At 47.0% G+C, this 17,931-nt stretch overlaps 1 protein-coding gene across 2 annotated transcripts in view; it reads left to right on the top strand.

Annotated features, from left to right (window-relative positions):
• Positions 1 to 17,931, top strand: part of ZC3H12B (zinc finger CCCH-type containing 12B) — a 280,913-nt gene that overhangs the window by 220,182 nt on the left and 42,800 nt on the right. Inside the window, exon 1 of one of the 2 annotated variants that reach the window (XM_086918372.1) lies at positions 16,152 to 16,289. The exons of the other annotated variant lie outside the window; for it this stretch is intronic. The gene's annotated coding sequence lies outside the window, so the exon portion shown is untranslated. Of the gene's footprint in view, positions 1 to 16,151; positions 16,290 to 17,931 lie in introns of those variants that run through there. 2 annotated transcript variants of the gene reach the window in all.

Here is a 17,931-nt window from a genome sequence, read left to right as displayed (position 1 = left end):
AATTGAATGAGCTTAAAGTTAGGCATTTATTTTACTTGATGTGGAGTTATTGTAGTCTAATTCATCCTGATCAAGAATTTCCGGACTACTATTCAGGCTCCTGGCTCTAAACATTCCTCAATTGTAGTGCGTGAAACATAAGGGAGGCAAATGTGAACCTTTCTTTCTTTATTTTAAATAGGTCTATATTGGTGTTTTCAGTTATATACTAATACATTCATACAGGTATAAAAATGACATCAATCAAACACAGTACGATAAACACTGTATACATTTGACTTTACCTGAGTGACAATTAACGTGGTATTTGGTCCTCAATCAACTCACGTTTGTGACAATGCAATCTAGTACCATATAGCATCCTAACAATGCTTCCCGTTTTCATTATCTACATGTGCTCTAGGGAGTCACAAATGTTTCTTCATCATATAGACATATCCTAAAAGTAATAAACAATTTGTCGCAATCATTGAGAAACAGTGTAACTTAGTGTTGTGCATTAGTGTCCCCAGAATAATCTCTTTGTGGGGAGGGGGGGATATATATGTCTCCATATGCAGGATTTCTGCATGTCACCGGTGTGGAGGGGTTTGAGTGGGGGAAAGGTGAGTACCACCCCTCAGCCGTACCTCCCACCTCCCTCAGGGCTCTGTAGAACCAGTCCAGTCACACTCCGCACTCTTATAGTTGTCCACACAAATGTAGATGTTACTTTGTAAATATATTACTAAACCATAAACTAACCCCGAATTCGGCCATATTTATTAAACTTTTAATCCTCTAGACCTTAAAGAGCGTGTTGTGGTAATGGTGAAAGCCCAATCAGTTATGATGTTCTGGGATTTTGTTTTATATTTGCAAAAGGAGTGTTTCTATTTTAAGTTGATTTTCTCTGTCTCTTTATCTATAAAGTATGTTAAATAATAGGAAAACAAAATAGAAACCCTTTATGAGAACCAAAAGTAGTGGTTTAGGGACACAAATCGAAAAAAGGACAGTCCAAGTACTGTGTAAAAAAAAAATAGAAAATACAGGGACCCTAGTTTGAATGTGGTTATTGAAGACCATTTCATCATTATCAACACACAAAATCAAAATCAAACGTTTTTTTCCTAAAAAGGGAAGTTAGATAAAAACACCAGACTTTTTGAGACTAATAATAGCCCTTATCTGTTTCTGCTGTAACATTAAACTGGAAAAAGATAGAAGACAGAAACAGGCAGAATGATAGGAGTGAAAACCGAGGCAAGGAGACGAAATTAGGGGGATAACAAGTTAGGCAAAGGACAGCAGGGGAATGAGGTGGAAACATTTTAACTATGGGATACTTTGATAACTGACATATTTTGAAAATTGGTGAAGAAGAGGTTTAGAGGATGCCCCCTCCAAGAAAAATAATTAAAAACTAGATGTAAGGCTTTAAGAAGGAGGAGGAAGATAAACAAAACAAAAACAAAAAAGAATAGGGAATTGGACGAAGTTATCTGTCAGAGCAACATTTAAAAAATGTGAATTACAGGATGTGGAAGTATAGGAGTCTTGGGATATAGAAGTTCATTTTTAAAAAACCAAAAAGGCACATTTAAAAAAACCATTTATTAGAACAAAAATATGTTCTTACTATTTCAAGCAACCAGTTTCGATTTAGTCTGTTAGTACAGTCTGCAAGTATATGCAATAAATTAGCAAAGAGGACTTGGCAACACTAACAGTTACCACTATCTGCAAAATCTAGCTTCTCCATTTTTTGTGGAACCCAGTATTATTCGATGAGCACCCACTGTTGGCTGTTTATACTGTTGGTAGATTTGCACTAAAGTCTAGGGCATTTGTTAGGACGTTTGCCCGTATTCTGATATTGATGTTTATTGCTGCAATTCCTTGTGCATTCCCTCACACTCCGCAGATTATACAAAATGAGTTGTTAAGAAAGGAGAGGGCTTAGTCTTTTTTCCAGTGCTTTGTTAGGAGCCGTTTGTGTTTGCTTTATAATGTTTGAATCCCTTATCCTTTTCAAATAATCAATTGTACTGTTTTTTTAATTAGTTTTATATTTTTAAGTAAAAGTGGTTTGTACTTTAAGTTTTGTATTTCATAGCTGTATTATTCTGGGTACTTTTTGAATTGACTCTACTTGCATTTCTCTGCGGAAATCTTTGCCGCTTGTGCCAGTGCACCAAGGTTGAGCCAACAATTCTTCACAGGTCCCAGTTGACCATGTGAGAACTCAGTGACCAGTCACGTCAAGACTGTGGCCTCTGTCTCCCATAGATTAACAGTCCGCTTCCCTGCAAGCTCATCAGTGAAATATGTGAAAAACTAACAATCCATTTAATCTGTCCTATCCCCCTTCCCTCAGGTGGGTCCTGAAGTGACTGACAGTAAAGCCTATGGCCAGCCCCTTCTTGTACAGGTGCTATTAGCATAGTGCAAATATTCTTTCGTTATATTTTATATCATCAAGGATGGGCCTTGGGGGAATACTGATACATAAAAGGAAATAACGCCTTGCCTGAAGCTATGGTGCTGCGAGTCTTAGCACTGCTTCACTTTTTCCCCCTGAAGGAAGAGGAGGCACAAGTGGCTGGTGCATACGATGCCTACTAGTAATCCCTGTTACACCATTTTACTCTTACAGATAGTTTCATGTACTAGGGATTGACTGTTTTCTACTGCTTTCGTATTTCTACATGACGAGGTAAGAGGAACACAACAGAATTACAAATGATGCTTCTCAGTAATCTTCTTAATATTGCCCCATTCTACCTTCTCACAGTCTTTGCAAGCTCCCCAACATGCCCTCCTGTGAGGGCTCAGAATTTGTAGCAGTTCTTGGATACACTAAAACGGATTTTCATGGCAAGACTGCAGTAAGAAGTATATCCAGTTCAAAGGGGAAGAAATATAAGCGCATTTGGGGTTGCTTGTCTTTTGGGCATACACTTACCCTCATTAAGTAAGGTCTGTGATGAGGCGAAGGGACACGCTCGGCATGATTGCTTCTGGAATTATGATTGTCTAAGGATCAAATTGTTTTCGGAAAATGAGCGATATTGTGTCTGAGTTACTACTTCTATTAAAGGAGCCATCCAGCAGATTAGAAAACAGCTCTGTTTGCCCTGTACTTAATTACTAATAATCACCAGCAATAGGCCTTCCAAAATGGGCCTTTCCTGGATGATGTTTGTTTGGGATATGAAATGTAGGGTGACATCATTCCCTGCAAATTGTATTGTGATGAAAATTGTGTCAGAGTCCAAACTGTTCTTCCACTTGTTATAACAAAGGGGATCCTAAATTTAGGATCGGACTTCCTTCCAGGTCACTGCTGCTCCTTGTCTTTCCTTTAAAATCTCTATTTCCTGCATTCTTGAGATCTGATAATAGATGTCCCGGAATTAAAATATAGCCTACTATTTTGAAATGATCTTACTCTTGTTGTAATTGTGAATAGAAGGGAAATGTCTGTGCAAGGAAAATCTTTAAATTCAGACTTCTTCCTCATGGTATTTCTAAGAATAATGTCTAAATTGCATGTGCTCTTTAATTGAGATGTAATTATTGCCTTATCGCAGCTGCTCATGGTATTGTCGTATGAACTGGTCTGAAGCTATCCATGCCTCATCTGATATTGTAGTGGTATTTGTCAGTGTATAGCTGCGTATGATTATGATGTGAATTATCATTTCGGCACATCTGATGCAATCTGTTTAGGAATCTTAGCTGTGCCTAGTACCGATACAGTAACTACCTCTTGTTCTTATAAGAATCCTCCTTGAGTTGAACCTCCTACTCCTGGCGTTGAGCTAATTCTCCCTGTATAAAAGATGCTCCTGGCATTGATTTGAATTTGTTTGTAATCAAAGTTGCTTCCAGTATTTTAGGAGGAATGCTGTGTGGGCTTGTACTGTTATAGGGTTAGGATAAAGAACAAATCGGCTCCTGGTATTTTGAATACAACTGTACCTGGATAAGTGCTGTAATTGTTTTTTTGTGTGTTCTTGAGTTAGACCTGTTCCTGGTATTAGATTGTGTGGTCCGTGAATCAAAAGAGCCCTCGGTATTGAAGTGTGCGGTCCTTGCATTCTGATGCAAGGACCAGCTCTGCTTCAGTGCATGGAGGTGGCTGGTGCATTTTAAAAGTGGTGAGGCAGAAAGCTGTAAGTCGAATATAAAGTGTGAGAGAGCTTTATTCAGACATAGATGGGGAATGCAGGGGGTTCTCCCCTCGTAAGAAAATTTGAGAAATAATAGGTATGAATTAAATATTTTTACAATATCTTTCAATAAAGCTTGTTACTATTAAAATAAAGCAAATTGACTCACAAAGACATGCCCCTCTACCTGCTCACACACACATTACTCCCCCTACACTTATAGACACGTCATCCCTCTTTCTCACCCTACAGTTAGACACACATTACTTTGCTCACCCTACACTCACACACACATACTACTCACCCAGCACTCACCCAGCACTCCCACAGGCAAACCCTTCACCCTGCACTCATACAGTGTTCCCACACAACCAGTGGACTCTCACTACTCACCCTTCACTCATACATGCACACTGCTCACCCTTCACTCATACAGGCACACTGCTCACCCTTCACTCATACAGGCACACTGCTCACCCTTCACTCATACAGGCACACTGCTCACCCTTCACTCATACAGGTACATTGCTCACACTGCACTCTTACAGGCACACTGTTCACCCTTCACTCATACAGGTACATTACTCAACCCTGCACTCATACAGGCGCACTCCATACCCTTCACTCGTATGGGTACATTGCTCACCCTGCACTCATACAGGCACACTGCTCACCCTTCACTCATACAGGTAAATTACTCACCCTGCACTCATCCAGGACACACTCCTCACCCTCACTCATACAGGTACATTGCTCACCCTGCTCTCACACAGCAAACGCACTCTGCACTCATTTAGACACACCACTCACCCTGCACTCATACAGGCACACCGCTCACCCTGCGCTCATACAGGCACACCACCCACCCTGCGCTCATACAGGCACACCACCCACCCTGCGCTCATAAAGGCACACCACCCACCCTGCACTTATACTATGTCCCCATCCCCTCTGCACTCATACAGCATCTCCACACAACTAGCGGACTCTCACTCTCATTACTCAAACTGCACACATAAAGGCACAGCGCTCACCCTGCACTCATACAGCATCCCCACTCACCCTGCACTCGTACAGCATCCCCACTCACCCTGCACTCGTACAGCATCCCCACTCACCCTGCACTCGTACAGCATCCCCACTCACCCTGCACTCGTACAGCATCCCCATTCACCCTGCACTCGTACAGCATCCCCACTCACCCTGCACTCGTACAGCATCCCCATTCACCCTGCACTCGAACAGCATCCCCACTCACCCTGCACTCAAACAGCATCCCCATTCACCCTGCACTCGTACAGCATCCCCACTCACCCTGCACTCAAACAGCATCCCCATTCACCCTGCACTCAAACAGCATCCCACTCACCCTGCACTCATAAAGGCACACCGCTCACCCTGCACTCATACTGTAAAAGGGTAGCTAGACAACCAGTGACCAAAGACCCTTTTGTGTTGCCCGGCGGTGTCGCCTCTATTACCCAAAAATATTAATCAATGAAGAAGCAGGCGCTGGAGACTGAAAGGCAGGAAACGAGGGTTTATTCTCTCCGGAGGAGAACACATCAATTTGGACAGCAAGTATCGTCACGAGGTGCTCTAACCGCATCTCTGAGGCCTGGCCTCTTATACTCAGGTTTATTGCTTTATTACATGAAACACATATTTGTCAATACTTTGATGTACGGAAAAGCATCCTAGGAATCCCCGCTTCAAGCCCGTTCCCACACATTTACAGTTGAAGTCCCCACCCCGGTCACAACAGGTGATGATTATCGCGCAGCTGGACATTCCGCCGATTCACGGAATGTGTGGAGTTGATCGGATCTCATGGGGTGAAGGGTGTTCGATCGACTCGAGGGTCTTTTGATAGGGGGAAGCTTCCTACTGTACGGGGGGTAATAAACAGTATCCGCAGGGCCAGGTGGCGGTCTGGGAAAAAGGGAGACAAACGGGCACACAGGAAAAGGGGGTTTGTATCAAAGGACTTGGGACCATGAAAGGGATGGAGGGAGGTGTCGCGCTGGGAACAGGATGGGATTCCGAGGCAGAGCTGCGCTGAAGAGGGGTTTATGACCCGTGGCGTATGATAGCGAGGGGGTTGTCAGCATGCGGGGGATGCCTGCGGGGCTAAGAGAGGGTGAGAGACGCGCTGGCTATCAGCGAGGGGCAGAGGGGCCATGGTGCTCAAAATGGCTGCCGCTTACATGCAAGGCATGTGGAAGCGGAGTGATCAGTGCGTGGGGGTGCTTGTGTGGGTGAAGAGCCGTGCTGGGGGTCAGGGGTGTGCAGAGGGTGGTTCTGGTCAAGGCAGCTAAAGTGGTGGGTGTGTGCGACAAAGAGTGTGGCATCGGGGCAAAGGGAAGATGGCGCAGATAATGTTCACCAAACCGTATTAATTTTCCACAATACGGCGTCTCGACACAACCAGTGTACTCTCACTCTTATTACTAGGCATGCACTCATACAGGCACGCTTCTCATCCTTCACTCATACAGGCACAATGCTCACCCTTCACTCATACAGGTACATTGCTCACCCTGCACCTACACAGCATCCTCACCCTGCACTCACAAAGGCACACCGCTCACCCTGCGCTTATACAGGCACACCACCCACCCTGCACTCATACTACGTCCCCACTCACCCTGCACTAATACAGCATCTCCACACAACCAGTGGACTCTCAGTGTAATTACTCGCCCTGCACTCATACAGACACATTGCTCACCCTGCACTCATACAGGAATACAGCTCACCCTCCACTCATACAGCATCCGCACTCAATCTGCACTCATATAGGCACACCACTCACACTGCACTCGTACAGCGTCCCCACTCACCCTGCACTCATATAGGCATACCACTCACACTGCACTCATACAGCGTCCCCACTCACCCTGCACTCATATATGCACACCACTCATCCTGCACTCGTACAAGCACATCACTCACACTACACTCATACAGTATCTCCACTCATACAAACACACCACTCACACTACACATACAGTATCTCCACTCATATAAACACACCACAGCACACCACTCACACTACACTCATACAGTATCTCCACTCATACAAGCACACCACTCACCCTGCACACCTACAGCGTCCCCACTCACCCTGCACTTCTAGAGCATCCCCACTCACCCTCCACTCCCACAGAATCCCCACCCTTTACTCAAACATCGCCTCCACCCAGCACTGCACTCATAGAGTGTCTCCACCCACCCTGAACTCATGCAAAGTCCCCACACACCCTGCGCTCATGAAGGTACACAACCCAGCCTGCACTAATTTAGTGTCCCCATTCACCCTGCACCCTTACTCGTGCAAGCTTCTCTTTCAATGTCTTGGCATAAATGCAGGGAGACCTGGACATTGTTAGACTCACTTGGGATGGCAGAAGATAAAGACATGGGCCTGTCCCGATCCAGCATTGATTCCTTCATTTTGTTTCAGTACAAGAGGTCAGTATGCTACTGGGCATCAGCGTGGTCCATTTGATACTCGTACTTTAACTAATCAATGTATATCACGTGTTTATAGATATAAGTGCTGGCCCAGTGCAGTGGAATTTAATTTAGTCAATAAACGACAACACAATTCCTCTGCATATGTCTATAACAAGCATTTACAATGCAATAGGTCTCGCAATTGCGAGTCTTCGAGTCATTGGTATTGTAAATGGCAATGCCTTTTATAAAAAATTGAAAGGCAAGGGGCCCGATACACAGAACTATCTTAAGACAAAATCCTAAACTTACTACCATTTTGGTATTCACAGAAGGCATTTAGGAGTCCTAAAGTTAGCAGTCCTAACTTTACTACTCCTAAACTGAGAAAAATCCTAACTTTAAGACTTAAGATATTCACAGAAGACATTTAGGAGTCCTAAAGTTAGGAGTCCTAACTTTAGGACTCCTAAATGCTTTCTGTGACTTTCCATTAACCTCTCCCCTTTATTGACCGCAGCCAACTAGAAGCATCTAGAACCATCACTTCATGGGGTGGGGGAAAAATATCCTGCTGCTCAGAAGAGCACAAAGAATAATTAGCTGCATCTAGCAAGGACGACAGCCCCATAACTCCTCATCAGGGCTACGGAATTGGCAGAAGGACTACTCATGCGTGGAGTTGCTCCCTCTAGTGGCACCGCAGGTACACAGGTTAGGTTAGTCTGATTTATAAAGCTCAACAGCTGCCCCAGCAAGGGGCGTCCCAACGCTAAGTCTCCCCTCCTGCCCAGAGATCATAGGAGGGGAGGGCACTTCCTCATCCACACTGCACTCCTGACAAGCTAAGGAAGCCGAGGGTGAGAGCAGCAGGCCCCGCCGGTCCAAATCCTGTACCGCCCTGAAGGGATGTGCTATACTTCCTCCCCTACTTCAGGTGAGACCTCAAGACCGTGATCCCTCGTCAATGCATGCCAAGGCAAGCAACCAAAGGGCCCAGCTTAGCCTGCAATCGTACCGACAAAGGAGGCTTTAGCCATTAACCATACAATAATCAAATGCTGTCAAAGTCTCCTCACACCCACAAGGCTGAAAGATAGAAAAACACTTATCTGGCTGCCTCCCACCGAAGGAGGAGGAAGTGCTGTTTATGTGAGGGGTTTACCTCATGGACTTATGGAAAATGGTGTTCCAATGGGATAAGGTTTCTTGTTGGTTGTTATTAATAACGCGAAGAGAGGTTAAGTCATAATATTATGTTATGCTATGTTATGTTTATGGTAATAGATTTAAATTTCACCCGGGCTGCCAAAGGGAGCCAATGAAGGGAGCGGAGAAAGCCTTGCACGCTACTGCTTAAAGAAATCTCTCCCAAAAGCTGTGCTGCTGCATTTTGCACCACTTGAAGTTTGTTACACAAGTATGCTGGAACCCCCACATAAAACGCATTAGCGTAATCAAGGCGGGAGAGAATGAGTGCGTGGACTACTGTCTGTCGGAGAAGTGGAAGAAATTTCCTCAAGATTTTAAGGAGGCCAAAGCAGCACCCAGAGAGTCTCTTTACCTGGGTGGCAACGGATAAATTATCCTCAAACCAAACTCCCAAGTATATGCAATACTACTACTGGAATATGGTGGCAAATACTCAGACGGCCAGATCAGATCTCTGAAGCCAGGGGGAAAATTGCGATACAAGAGTATCTCCGACTTGTCCTGATAGCATTGTAATTGGGCGACCGTAAGCCACTTAACCGCATGCGCGCTAGCGGGTTTTCCCGCTGTGCGCTGAAATTTGAAAATCGCGGGTTACGTGACAAAGCCAGCTCGTCATGCGCACAGCGCAGGTAACGCCCATGACGAGCTGGCTTTGTCACCAGCATCGAAGGGGTTAAATACCGAAGTTTACGACAAAACAAGGGAAACCCTATTCACAAAGGAACCAGGGCAAACTGTTTTTCCAAAAAACAATGGTTCCTGTGATATATTTATGAATCCAAAATTAATACATAGCATAATAGCAATTCATAGAGGTCACAAGCGCGAGTTTTACTTGACCACTACAGTGGTGAGTATACCTAGATAGCGTTAATATAAAGTTCAAAACATGTCAAATGTCATTCTTCTTAACACGTGCCATGATTGATTGTTTCCTCCTTTTTTATACATGACCACAGTACCCGGCTGGGACAACTGTAAGTCAATCCGTATTATTTACCACACAAGGGTTACCACTTTTCAAGATTAAGTTACACGTTTTTCCAGAGAACCGTCTGTACATATGTTTATTCTAACACATAGTACATTCACTGACCACATGTCCTTAAATCACTGTAGATGTCCCCCATTGTCCTGTCCTGATGAGACCCCCATCCCCACGGGTCGAAACGCCGTCGACGCCACAGGAATTGAACCACAAGAACAGTGCCTATGATTACGGATAGACGCTGTGCTACTATTGCCTTTATCATTGATTGGTCATTTTCCTTCCTTCCTTGTACATAATCCCAGAAGAAACCACTGTATTTATGCACTCACTGTCTAATTGATACTTTTTGTTTCTCGTAAACACTTGGGACACTTTGAACTTTGTCTTTGTATTACTATGTGTATTAATATATGTAAATAATTATCTATGCAACCATTGTTTTGAAAATACAAAAACCTTGATGGTAAAATTCAATACACTGGCCATTGTCTCTCTCTTGCTCCATCCCCTATATACTCTCAACCTCTAGGAATTGCTATTATGCTATGTATTCATTTTGGATTCATAAATATCATATCACAGGAACCATTGTTTTTTGGATAAACTTAAATACCGGCAGAATTGAACCAGAGCCAAGGATTCCTCATCCTATTTCCAGGTGAAAAGTAACTGGGTGTCGTCAGCATAAGCGATCACCTTAGCCCCCATATCTTCAGCCAATATGACTAGAGGAGTAAGATAGATGTTAAACAAGAGGAGGCTAAGGGACACCCCTCTGGGACCCCAGTAGTAACTGGCAGAGCGGCAGACGCGGCCGGTGGGAGCCAGACTTGTTGTACCTGGCCCTCCAAAAAGGACCTAATCCAGCCCCAATCTGATCCTGTCACACCGATCTCTGCGAGTCGGTCAAGCAACAAAGAATGAGGGACCCTATCAAAAGCACCCGACAGATCGAGCAGCACTAAGGCTGCTCTCCCGCCGGCATCAAGGCACTCTCGAATGGCCTCAGACACTTCCACCAATGCCAATTTGGTACTGTGAGACGACCGGAAACCCGACTGAGCTGGGTGTAGGATGTCCGCACTCTCCACAAACTCAGTCAACTGTCTATTCACCACATTCTCACAGACTTTGGTGAGACTGGGAAGAAGAGAAATGGGACTATAATTCCCAGGAATGAAGGAATTGAGGGCCGGCTTTTTTAATAAGGGAAGAATTTTAGCCTGCTTCCAATCATCCGGGACTCTGGCTTCCTGCAGAGAGTAATTTATAATGCTTTTAACCTCAGGCTTAACAAGCTTTGCTACTACTAGCATCAATCTGGCGGGACAGGGGTCAGCTGGTGAACCAGATTTTAGTCCTTTCAGAATTTTCAATGAACTAGGCAGATCAACCTGGGAAAAATTATCCAGAGAGTGCCTAGGGGTGATGGGAATGGAGGAAGATGACCGAGTTAGGTGGACATGGTGTAAAGCCTGCTTGAATCACTCGAATTTTGCCCATAAAAAAGTTAGCCAACGTGTCACACCAAGCATCTGTGGCTGGCAGAGGGCATGATTGTGCTATAGGAGACATAAAGCTCTGTCCAATTGCAAAGATTTCCTTTGAATTGTTTTGGGCTTGATCAATACGGACAGCATAATAGTCCTTTTTAGCTTGAGAGATAGCAGCATAATAGATTTTCTGTCTCTGTCTAAGCATAACCTTTGCCACTGGGCAATACTCGTGATACGCCACGAGCTTTCCAATCTTTTGCAGTCTTGTTTCAATAGAGTCAGCTCCGCTGTATACCACGGTTTAGAAGGAATCTCCCTGGTGCGCCTCGCTGAAGTGGGAATAGCAATGGACGACATAGTAGACTGAACCAAGTTGGTAAAAGCCAGGAGGCTCCCTTCCAAATCCTGTGGAAGTACCGGCCTACAAATAGTCAAAGCTGATGCAAATTCAGAAGGCTCAATTCTTTTAAATGCTGATTTGCGGGACAGCAGACCAGCTGAGGCCACCTCCCAAGAGAAAAAGGTCAAATAATGGTCAGACCAAGAAACTGGGAGGGGGTTGTTAGCTTTGATGGAAAAATTAGAACATACAGGGTAAAGAATATGGTCCCCTTTATTGGGTCGGCCGAGTGACATTGTGAAAAATGGGCGAGCTGCAGAGTATCGAAGAACTCTGAGGAATTCGTAGAGTCCATCTGGTTGAGATGTATATTAAGATCGCCCAATATCATATGGGAGAAGCGCAAAGCTTGTGCGGTCACTGCTTCGCCCCAGATTGAAAAAAGGCCTTCGCAGGGCCAGCAGGTCGATAAATCAGAAAGTCCCCCAGTGTAAAGTGGACTGACAAACGAATGGTAAAATAAAGAGCTTCACACTCCCCCCAGGCGCTAGAATCACACTTAAGGAGATCCCACTTTTCATTAAACATAATAGCTAATCCAACCCCCCTTCCATCAGTATGGTCCGAGATGCATATCTTATAGCCCCCGGGACTGGCTAATGAAATAATAGGATCGGAGGAGATGTCCAACCTGGTCTCCATAATAATCCATAGATCCAAAGAATTGTCAGCCAACAGCTCAAACACATCCAGATAGTGTTTTTTCGGAGAGCGAGCATTTATCAGTGCTGCCAAGATGGTAGGCACCCCAGTTGGCCTGCTGATGGAGACCGAATCCAAACAAGGTCTAAACCCACATGCAGCAAAAAGAAAATCCTTTTCCAAAGATAGATCAGGATACACGTGGTGACTGCAGATTGCAGGCCTTAAAAGCAGTAGGGACTCACTAGTAAAGCAGCTATGGCTTGCAGTGGCAGTAAGCCGATGGGCAGCATCACTGGCCCCTGGCAGCAGCCAGAACGAGGACGGGCGCAGACAGGCTTGCCTTAGGCGCAAACGCGCAGCGTGCATTTTTATACATCTGGTAGCCAGAACATCTAGAGAGCGCACAATCAAAACAAAATCCTCACCCGTGTCCTTACTAGAAGTGACACTTCCCTTCACTACAGGTAGGAAAGCTTACATTCAGGAGCATTGATTGTTCTTTGATCAGAGCTGTCTTGAAGTTGATGTGGATCAGAGCTGCCCCTGGTATTGCTTCTGTTCTTGCTGTTTGTCCCAGGATCACTACTGCCCCTGGTGTGTATTGTCCCTGGAACTGATCTGCCTCTTGTGTTGATATTTATTGTCCCATCTCAGAACTGCCCCTAGTATTTATGTACATCGTTCCAGGATCAGAGTTGTTGTTGAAACTGATTTGTTGTAACAACAACTGCACCTGGTAGTGATGTGTGCTATCCTGGATTGGTGATGCTCCTATATTGATCATCCTTGCACTCGGTGTAGACTTGCCCTGGATCCAGCATTCATCAGACTTGCTCCTAGAATTGATCAGCCGTGGACTCAACATGAACTCACCCTGCACGCAGTATTGCTGAGTGCTGATCACTCTCTTCCCTGTTTCGAATAGCCCTGCTCCTAGTATTGATTACTCCTCCTTTCTGCTCTTCCTGTTGATGAGTCTTGTCACCAGCGTTGACTGCAGTGGCTCTCTATATTGCGGTGCCCTCCTTTGTATATTGATGCGTCCCACCTGTATTGATGACGCATGTCTCTGTATAACCGGTGTTCTCTTCCTTAGCTATTAATGAACCCTTTCCCATGGATGGATTAGACCTGCCCCCTCCCAGTGTTCAGAGGTACTTCCACTATTGATGAATCGTACACCGTGACCGTCGCGGTAGACGCTGGCGCCCATTCCAGGGCTCAGCTTAAGTGGGTGTAGGAGGTGAGCTTCTCTGCAGTGTAATACAATAATCCAAGGAACAGTAAATTAGAAAAATCCAACCAAGGGTTGTAGCTACACATCAGTGTTACTAAAACCACACTGTAAGAAAGTGGATTATCATTTGTGGGAGGCGGTCACAAACCCCAAGGAATATTACCGCTAACTTATCAGGGTGAACCCTAAAGTCACTAAATGATCCTGCTTTCAAGTTCCTAGTAGTTATGGCACGGAGCAGACCGGTTTACTTGGGGACGCTCCCCTCTCAGGACAAAAGAGTGCGGAGACCATTAGAGGTCACTGAGGGAGTGGCCGGCCCTTCAGGCACCAACTTGTAATATGGTAGAATCCTCAAGGGGCGCCAAACGTTTAAAAAAAATAGATATGCAGATCTCACAAGGCCAATATGGCTGGGATGCCATTTGCAGTTTGTCTGGCACTCTCTGTGTCACGGGCCTGCTCTGTACGGAGGTGCTCTACGTCAGTATTAAGGAAGTGGAACCCATTCATTGTTTTGATTCAGCTCGCCCCTGCCCGACGCTCACTGTTCCCTTCATTGATAAACCCTGTTCTGTGCATGTGTAGGCTCTGCTCCCAGTGGGGACAGGCCTACCCCGTTTCTTGATCGGTGCCTACGTCGGCTCTGCTCCCTATGATTAGCTCCGTTGTGATTGGTGAGTCGTCCAGCTGGGTCTCGTAGTGATTAGAATATATGGTCTGCTTGTCTTAAACCAGCTCTGATAATAGTAAACACCACCGCTTCTACTGATGAGTAGCTGTGTTCCTATGCTAATTGGTCAGACTGTATATTGATTAGCCATGCTGGTATTGATCCACACTGTATATACTATTGCCACTGCTGATCATCCCTGCTCCCCTTCATTAACCTGTGCCTTCGTATTCCACCCCCTGTATTGATTACCTGAGCTCGTGGTAATGCTCAGTCCATCTCCCCCTCAGTAACCTGTGTGGTGTTTATTGTGCTCCCTGTATTGATTAGCCCTGGTGTGGCATGATTGGCCAGTCTGCATGTATTGATCAGCCCCGGTGTGGCATGACTGGCCAGTCTGCATGTATTGATCAGCCCAGGTGTGGCGTGATTGGCCAGTCTGCATGTATTGATCAGTCCCGGTGTGGCATGACTGGCCAGTCTGCATGTATTGATCAGCCCCGGTGTGGCATGATTGCCCAGTCTGCATGTATTGATCAGCTCTGGTGTGGCATGATTGGCCAGTCTGCATGTAGTGATCAGCCCTGCTTCCATTGTGGTGTTTCTTCTGCCCCCTGTATCGATCAGCCCCGCTGTGGCATGACTGGCCAGGTTGCGTGTAGTGATCAGCCCTGCTTCCCTTCAGTACCCTGTGTGGTGTTTCTTCTGCCCCCTGTATCGATCAGCCCCGCTGTGGCATGACTGGCCAGTTTGCGTGTAGTGATCAGCCCTGCTTCCTGTGTGGTGTTTCTTCTGCCCCCTGTATCGATCAGCCCCGCTCTGGCATGACTGGCCAGTTTGCGTGTAGTGATCAGCCCTGCTTCCTGTGTGGTGTTTCTTCTGCCCCTGTATCGATCAGCCCCGCTGTGGCATGACTGGCCAGTTTGCGTATAGTGATCAGCCTGCTTCCTGTGTGGTGTTTCTTCTGCCCCCTGTATCGATCAGCCCCGCTGTGGCATGACTGGCCAGTTTGCGTGTAGTGATCAGCCCTGCTTCCATTGTGGTGTTTCTTCTGCCCCCTGTATCGATCAGCCCCGCTGTGGCATGACTGGCCAGTTTGCGTGTAGTGATCAGCCCTGCTTCCTGTGTGGTGTTTCTTCTGCCCCCTGTATCGATCAGCCCCGCTGTGGCATGACTGGCCAGGTTGCGTGTAGTGATCAGCCCTGCTTCCATTGTGGTGTTTCTTCTGCCCCCTGTATCGATCAGCCCCGCTGTGGCATGACTGGCCAGGTTGCGTGTAGTGATCAGCCCTGCTTCCTGTGTGGTGTTTCTTCTGCCCCCTGTATCGATCAGCCCCGCTGTGGCATGACTGGTCAGGTTGCGTGTAGTGATCAGCCCTGCTTCCTGTGTGGTGTTTCTTCTGCCCCCTGTATCGATCAGCCCCGCTGTGGCATGACTGGCCAGGTTGCGTGTAGTGATCAGCCCTGCTTCCTGTGTGGTGTTTCTTCTGCCCCCTGTATCGATCAGCCCCGCTGTGGCATGACTGGCCAGGTTGCGTGTAGTGATCAGCCCTGCTTCCTGTGTGGTGTTTCTTCTGCCCCCTGTATCGTTCATCCGATCAGCCCTGAATTCTCATGATGACCAGGCTGCTTGCATTGATCGGCGCTACTGCTGCTGGCTGGCCCTGGTCCGTGCTGCCCTGCCCCTGTATCGATCATCACCTCACCTCGGTGACGGCCGATACCGGCGGCACGTGAGCCCCCATCACGAGACGCCTTCGCCGGGTCGGGATTCCCCCGGTGTGTGTATCCATGTCTGCTGCGTCACGGAGGGCCGGCCCTCCCGGCGAGAAGCAGAAGAGGCGGAGCGGAGACTCCCCTGGGTCAGTCAGCAGGGAGCACCGCGAGCGACGGGAGAGGCGGCTGCCGGGGAGCACAGGCGAGACTGGAGGCGCCGAGACTGGAGAGCAGACGGCCTGGGGAGCACGGGCAGCCGAGGCAGCAGCCACTGCGTCCCTTCACCCCGCCCGAGGCGTCCGTGAGTGCCGGCTCCTTCCCTTCTGCGTCCTCATACACTGTCTATTCTGTAGAATAACCGATCCTATTGGGCTAGGTGGCGCAAGGGGCACGTTATGTGGTCATTTCCTTTCTACCAGCCTAATCGGAAAGCATCTGCGTTATTTGTTGGAAACAATTGTTTACTTCACTTTTAACAACTCACAAAGTTAGAGTAAAGTATCTTGCTCAGGATCACACAGTGCAGTTACTCTTCAGAGAGACAAGCTGGGATTGCTCGTCAATTTCGCCACTGCTAGACCTAATTCACTCACACACGCATCCGACAGACACACGAGGTCTAGCATCAAAACAAGAGGTTGTATTTAAACTTCGGGAATGTAAGTCTGTGCATCGGGTCTCCGTACCCTCGCTGCTGCATACCCCACTGAACGAACACACGTGCCACAGAGCGGACACTCGTAGAAGCGCAGGGGCGCACTGATCACGAACAGTGACCCTCAGATGCCCCCGGCTGTGGTCAGGCTGGCAGAGGGAAGTGCTAGAGAGAGCTGGCAGGAACATGACAGTGCCTGGCCAGGAGAGGGCCGTTCCTACTCAATCCTGTGGGACTAGAACCCCTCTCGTGCAGGCTGCAGCCCCGAACATGACACTGAGAGGTCTACCCGTGCCTCGGCATGCTGTGTTCAGCCTGTCCATGGGAAGCTGCCCAGACACGGGGGGCACCGGGAGGCTGGCAGTGTCCCCTTACAGACATGGCACAGGCTGTGAACCCAGGCTCCGGCGGGGATTTCACCCGTGACTCACGGCTGATCCGGAGGGGCATCCCGCCCAGCTGCCCTATAGTGTGAACGCTCTAGTATGTAGGGCGCTGTTGTGATGAGTAAACCCGGCTGCTGCTCCAGCTGGTGACAACATCCGGCTGTGCCCTGGGGCCATGAACTCCGCTGACCTGCTGGAGTTTCCACGGTGTAGTCAATCTGCCTGCTCTGGAATACACCTGCTCTGAGAAGTAGGGATGCTCGTAGAGAGAGGGGACTTCTATAGTGCTTCACAAACTGTCACACTGCCTCTAGGCGCTTGCATACATACCTTCTATTTCAAAATGTGCAATACCCATGCATTTGCTCTGAAGTTCAAACAGCATTTCTCAGTGGCCTTCGTTTTTAGGCCTTTTCATCACTTCAGAGGAATGTTATTTGTGTGGTCAGGGCTCGATGGAGTGTCGGTGACTTTTTATTTATGTCCAGAGGAGCATTCCCCTGTCCCTCGGCGTGCTGCATACATTGTGTTTGGTAATCGGGTGCATCAATGGGCGTGATGCAGTGGGGCCCTACTTTGGTGCCTGCCTTTGTGCACGATTCCCACAAGTCAATTCATTGGTAATTTTCGCATTGATGTGACCATATGCTAAATATCAGCTCTGTTGTTTCTACTGCTATTATTGTCGCTTTTCTACTGCTGTTTTACCTCTACTAGTATCCCCACGCCAGCCACGAATACAACCAAATGAGGGCTTCTGTCCTTCTGTCATTAGTAGAGCACCTGCTGCTAGTTTACCTCTACCTATTCACACTCCAGCCATCAACACAACCGGTATTAGGGCTTCTGTCATTAGAACACCTGCTGCTGTTTCTACTCCTACGAGTATTAATACTACAACT

Source organism: Lissotriton vulgaris, chromosome 4_1, assembly GCF_964263255.1.
Source record: "Lissotriton vulgaris chromosome 4_1, aLisVul1.2, whole genome shotgun sequence".
NCBI lineage: Eukaryota > Metazoa > Chordata > Amphibia > Caudata > Salamandridae > Lissotriton > Lissotriton vulgaris.
Note: the sequence above shows the minus strand (reverse complement) of the source record. Positions and strands in the feature narration are given on the sequence as shown.